This window comes from Leptodactylus fuscus, unplaced genomic scaffold (assembly GCF_031893055.1).
Source record: "Leptodactylus fuscus isolate aLepFus1 unplaced genomic scaffold, aLepFus1.hap2 HAP2_SCAFFOLD_99, whole genome shotgun sequence".
In the NCBI taxonomy this organism is placed as follows: Eukaryota; Metazoa; Chordata; class Amphibia; order Anura; family Leptodactylidae; genus Leptodactylus; species Leptodactylus fuscus.
In genome coordinates, this window is record NW_027441045.1 from 192,501 (window position 1) to 197,500 (window position 5,000).

Consider the following 5,000-nt stretch of genomic DNA (forward strand, 5'->3'; position numbering starts at 1 on the left):
GGCTGCTGGCAGCTCTTTGCACTACTTCACGCTAGACCTTTTTCTTCACTTTTTGCCTTCTCTTAAGGGAACTTCATACTCCAACAGGAGCAGTGCAAGAGCTGGGGGCGGCCCTTATACCCACAGGTGTTGTTCAGCAACCAGTCACAGGCCGCAGCCGCCCTCTTTCAAAAGGGCTGGGCGCAAGGTCTGCGCAGGGCTAAGAAACCATCCCGGGGGTGAAAGAAAGAGCAAGCTGGACCAGAGCCCATTGTCCAGGAGTCGGCTAAGGAAGAAGTTGAGATGGTTGCCCGTGCCTGGAAGCGAAGCTGCTTTTCAGTCAGCTTCTCTTTTCTTAGGGCACGTTGTCTGCAAAGATGTTCAGCCTGTGTTGCCCTGTAAATTGGTCTGCAGGTTACTAGCTATGGCTTCCAGCCCGGCGGGAGGCCCAGATACTATGGAAATGAAGCCTGCTATTATTAAAAGTAAAAAGCCACAACGCTGGTGGCCACCACGCCCGCTGCGGCTGCTAAGAGTGATAGCGGTAAGACTGAGAATACTAGGATTTTGCAAGGCCTAAAGAGTGCAAGAGAGAAAGCGAATGTAAAAGAAGCAAGTGTGCAGTGTAAAAAGTGAATGTAAAAATGGCATAGAGGAGAGTGACCCCTGCTGGTGGAAGTGAGGAAAAGCAAAAGCCTACAGCACCTGGTATTCCCAGGCGGTCTCCCATCCAAGTACTAACCAGGCCCGACCCTGCTTAGCTTCCGAGATCAGACGAGATCGGGCGTGTTCAGGGTGGTGTGGCCGTAGGCAGAGACAGGCTTCTCACTTACTCCTCTTCTACTTTGCAGCCTGGCTGCTGGCAGCTCTTTGCACTACTTCACGCTAGACCTTTTTCTTCACTTTTTGCCTTCTCTTAAGGGAACTTCATACTCCAACAGGAGCAGTGCAAGAGCTGGGGGCGGCCCTTATACCCACAGGTGTTGTTCAGCAACCAGTCACAGGCCGCAGCCGCCCTCTTTCAAAAGGGCTGGGCGCAAGGTCTGCGCAGGGCTAAGAAACCATCCCGGGGGTGAAAGAAAGAGCAAGCTGGACCAGAGCCCATTGTCCAGGAGTCGGCTAAGGAAGAAGTTGAGATGGTTGCCCGTGCCTGGAAGCGAAGCTGCTTTTCAGTCAGCTTCTCTTTTATTAGGGCGCATTGTCTGCAAAGATGTTCAGCCTGTGTTGCCCTGTAAATTGGTCTGCAGGTTACTAGCTATGGCTTCCAGCCCGGCGGGAGGCCCAGATACTATGGAAATGAAGCCTGCTATTATTAAAAGTAAAAAGCCACAACGCTGGTGGCCACCACGCCCGCTGCGGCTGCTAAGAGTGATAGCGGTAAGACTGAGAATACTAGGATTTTGCAAGGCCTAAAGAGTGCAAGAGAGAAAGCGAATGTAAAAGAAGCAAGTGTGCAGTGTAAAAAGTGAATGTAAAAATGGCATAGAGGAGAGTGACCCCTGCTGGTGGAAGTGAGGAAAAGCAAAAGCCTACAGCACCTGGTATTCCCAGGCGGTCTCCCATCCAAGTACTAACCAGGCCCGACCCTGCTTAGCTTCCGAGATCAGACGAGATCGGGCGTGTTCAGGGTGGTGTGGCCGTAGGCAGAGACAGGCTTCTCACTTACTCCTCTTCTACTTTGCAGCCTGGCTGCTGGCAGCCCTTTGCACTACTTCACGCTAGACCTTTTTCTTCACTTTTTGCCTTCTCTTAAGGGAACTTCATACTCCAACAGGAGCAGTGCAAGAGCTGGGGGCGGCCCTTATACCCACAGGTGTTGTTCAGCAACCAGTCACAGGCCGCAGCCGCCCTCTTTCAAAAGGGCTGGGCGCAAGGTCTGCGCAGGGCTAAGAAACCATCCCGGGGGTGAAAGAAAGAGCAAGCTGGACCAGAGCCCATTGTCCAGGAGTCGGCTAAGGAAGAAGTTGAGATGGTTGCCCGTGCCTGGAAGCGAAGCTGCTTTTCAGTCAGCTTCTCTTTTATTAGGGCGCGTTGTCTGCAAAGATGTTCAGCCTGTGTTGCCCTGTAAATTGGTCTGCAGGTTACTAGCTATGGCTTCCAGCCCGGCGGGAGGCCCAGATACTATGGAAATGAAGCCTGCTATTATTAAAAGTAAAAAGCCACAACGCTGGTGGCCACCACGCCCGCTGCGGCTGCTAAGAGTGATAGCGGTAAGACTGAGAATACTAGGATTTTGCAAGGCCTAAAGAGTGCAAGAGAGAAAGCGAATGTAAAAGAAGCAAGTGTGCAGTGTAAAAAGTGAATGTAAAAATGGCATAGAGGAGAGTGACCCCTGCTGGTGGAAGTGAGGAAAAGCAAAAGCCTACAGCACCTGGTATTCCCAGGCGGTCTCCCATCCAAGTACTAACCAGGCCCGACCCTGCTTAGCTTCCGAGATCAGACGAGATCGGGCGTGTTCAGGGTGGTGTGGCCGTAGGCAGAGACAGGCTTCTCACTTACTCCTCTTCTACTTTGCAGCCTGGCTGCTGGCAGCCCTTTGCACTACTTCACGCTAGACCTTTTTCTTCACTTTTTGCCTTCTCTTAAGGGAACTTCATACTCCAACAGGAGCAGTGCAAGAGCTGGGGGCGGCCCTTATACCCACAGGTGTTGTTCAGCAACCAGTCACAGGCCGCAGCCGCCCTCTTTCAAAAGGGCTGGGCGCAAGGTCTGCGCAGGGCTAAGAAACCATCCCGGGGGTGAAAGAAAGAGCAAGCTGGACCAGAGCCCATTGTCCAGGAGTCGGCTAAGGAAGAAGTTGAGATGGTTGCCCGTGCCTGGAAGCGAAGCTGCTTTTCAGTCAGCTTCTCTTTTCTTAGGGCACGTTGTCTGCAAAGATGTTCAGCCTGTGTTGCCCTGTAAATTGGTCTGCAGGTTACTAGCTATGGCTTCCAGCCCGGCGGGAGGCCCAGATACTATGGAAATGAAGCCTGCTATTATTAAAAGTAAAAAGCCACAACGCTGGTGGCCACCACGCCCGCTGCGGCTGCTAAGAGTGATAGCGGTAAGACTGAGAATACTAGGATTTTGCAAGGCCTAAAGAGTGCAAGAGAGAAAGCGAATGTAAAAGAAGCAAGTGTGCAGTGTAAAAAGTGAATGTAAAAATGGCATAGAGGAGAGTGACCCCTGCTGGTGGAAGTGAGGAAAAGCAAAAGCCTACAGCACCTGGTATTCCCAGGCGGTCTCCCATCCAAGTACTAACCAGGCCCGACCCTGCTTAGCTTCCGAGATCAGACGAGATCGGGCGTGTTCAGGGTGGTGTGGCCGTAGGCAGAGACAGGCTTCTCAATTACTCCTCTTCTACTTTGCAGCCTGGCTGCTGGCAGCCCTTTGCACTACTTCACGCTAGAACTTTTTCTTCACTTTTTGCCTTCTCTTAAGGGAACTTCATACTCCAACAGGAGCAGTGCAAGAGCTGGGGGCGGCCCTTATACCCACAGGTGTTGTTCAGCAACCAGTCACAGGCCGCAGCCGCCCTCTTTCAAAAGGGCTGGGCGCAAGGTCTGCGCAGGGCTAAGAAACCATCCCGGGGGTGAAAGAAAGAGCAAGCTGGACCAGAGCCCATTGTCCAGTAGTCGGCTAAGGAAGAAGTTGAGATGGTTGCCCGTGCCTGGAAGCGAAGCTGCTTTTCAGTCAGCTTCTCTTTTCTTAGGGCGCGTTGTCTGCAAAGATGTTCAGCCTGTGTTGCCCTGTAAATTGGTCTGCAGGTTACTAGCTATGGCTTCCAGCCCGGCGGGAGGCCCAGATACTATGGAAATGAAGCCTGCTATTATTAAAAGTAAAAAGCCACAACGCTGGTGGCCACCACGCCCGCTGCGGCTGCTAAGAGTGATAGCGGTAAGACTGAGAATACTAGGATTTTGCAAGGCCTAAAGAGTGCAAGAGAGAAAGCGAATGTAAAAGAAGCAAGTGTGCAGTGTAAAAAGTGAATGTAAAAATGGCATAGAGGAGAGTGACCCCTGCTGGTGGAAGTGAGGAAAAGCAAAAGCCTACAGCACCTGGTATTCCCAGGCGGTCTCCCATCCAAGTACTAACCAGGCCCGACCCTGCTTAGCTTCCGAGATCAGACGAGATCGGGCGTGTTCAGGGTGGTGTGGCCGTAGGCAGAGACAAGCTTCTCACTTACTCCTCTTCTACTTTGCAGCCTGGCTGCTGGCAGCTCTTTGCACTACTTCACGCTAGACCTTTTTCTTCACTTTTTGCCTTCTCTTAAGGGAACTTCATACTCCAACAGGAGCAGTGCAAGAGCTGGGGGCGGCCCTTATACCCACAGGTGTTGTTCAGCAACCAGTCACAGGCCGCAGCCGCCCTCTTTCAAAAGGGCTGGGCGCAAGGTCTGCGCAGGGCTAAGAAACCATCCCGGGGGTGAAAGAAAGAGCAAGCTGGACCAGAGCCCATTGTCCAGTAGTCGGCTAAGGAAGAAGTTGAGATGGTTGCCCGTGCCTGGAAGCGAAGCTGCTTTTCAGTCAGCTTCTCTTTTCTTAGGGCGCGTTGTCTGCAAAGATGTTCAGCCTGTGTTGCCCTGTAAATTGGTCTGCAGGTTACTAGCTATGGCTTCCAGCCCGGCGGGAGGCCCAGATACTATGGAAATGAAGCCTGCTATTATTAAAAGTAAAAAGCCACAACGCTGGTGGCCACCACGCCCGCTGCGGCTGCTAAGAGTGATAGCGGTAAGACTGAGAATACTAGGATTTTGCAAGGCCTAAAGAGTGCAAGAGAGAAAGCGAATGTAAAAGAAGCAAGTGTGCAGTGTAAAAAGTGAATGTAAAAATGGCATAGAGGAGAGTGACCCCTGCTGGTGGAAGTGAGGAAAAGCAAAAGCCTACAGCACCTGGTATTCCCAGGCGGTCTCCCATCCAAGTACTAACCAAGCCCGACCCTGCTTAGCTTCCGAGATCAGACGAGATCGGGCGTGTTCAGGGTGGTGTGGCCGTAGGCAGAGACAAGCTTCTCACTTACTCCTCTTCTACTTTGCAGCCTGG

The 5,000-nt window shown here is 52.2% G+C and overlaps 6 non-coding genes across 6 annotated transcripts; all 6 read right to left on the reverse strand.

Moving 5' to 3' along the window:
* Positions 1–672: 672 nt before the first annotated feature.
* LOC142189103 (5S ribosomal RNA) lies at positions 673–791 on the reverse strand. Its single transcript, XR_012713297.1, has one exon. It is a non-coding gene; the product is annotated as a 5S ribosomal RNA (ribosomal RNA).
* A 714-nt stretch (positions 792–1,505) lies between these two features.
* Positions 1,506–1,624, reverse strand: LOC142189104 (5S ribosomal RNA). Its single transcript, XR_012713298.1, has one exon. It is a non-coding gene; the product is annotated as a 5S ribosomal RNA (ribosomal RNA).
* A 714-nt stretch (positions 1,625–2,338) lies between these two features.
* LOC142189105 (5S ribosomal RNA) lies at positions 2,339–2,457 on the reverse strand. Its single transcript, XR_012713299.1, has one exon. It is a non-coding gene; the product is annotated as a 5S ribosomal RNA (ribosomal RNA).
* A 714-nt stretch (positions 2,458–3,171) lies between these two features.
* On the reverse strand, positions 3,172–3,290 carry LOC142189107 (5S ribosomal RNA). Its single transcript, XR_012713301.1, has one exon. It is a non-coding gene; the product is annotated as a 5S ribosomal RNA (ribosomal RNA).
* A 714-nt stretch (positions 3,291–4,004) lies between these two features.
* On the reverse strand, positions 4,005–4,123 carry LOC142189108 (5S ribosomal RNA). Its single transcript, XR_012713302.1, has one exon. It is a non-coding gene; the product is annotated as a 5S ribosomal RNA (ribosomal RNA).
* Positions 4,124–4,837: 714 nt separating this feature from the next.
* LOC142189230 (5S ribosomal RNA) lies at positions 4,838–4,956 on the reverse strand. The gene has a single exon (XR_012713415.1). It is a non-coding gene; the product is annotated as a 5S ribosomal RNA (ribosomal RNA).
* Between the last annotated feature and the right edge of the window lie 44 nt (positions 4,957–5,000).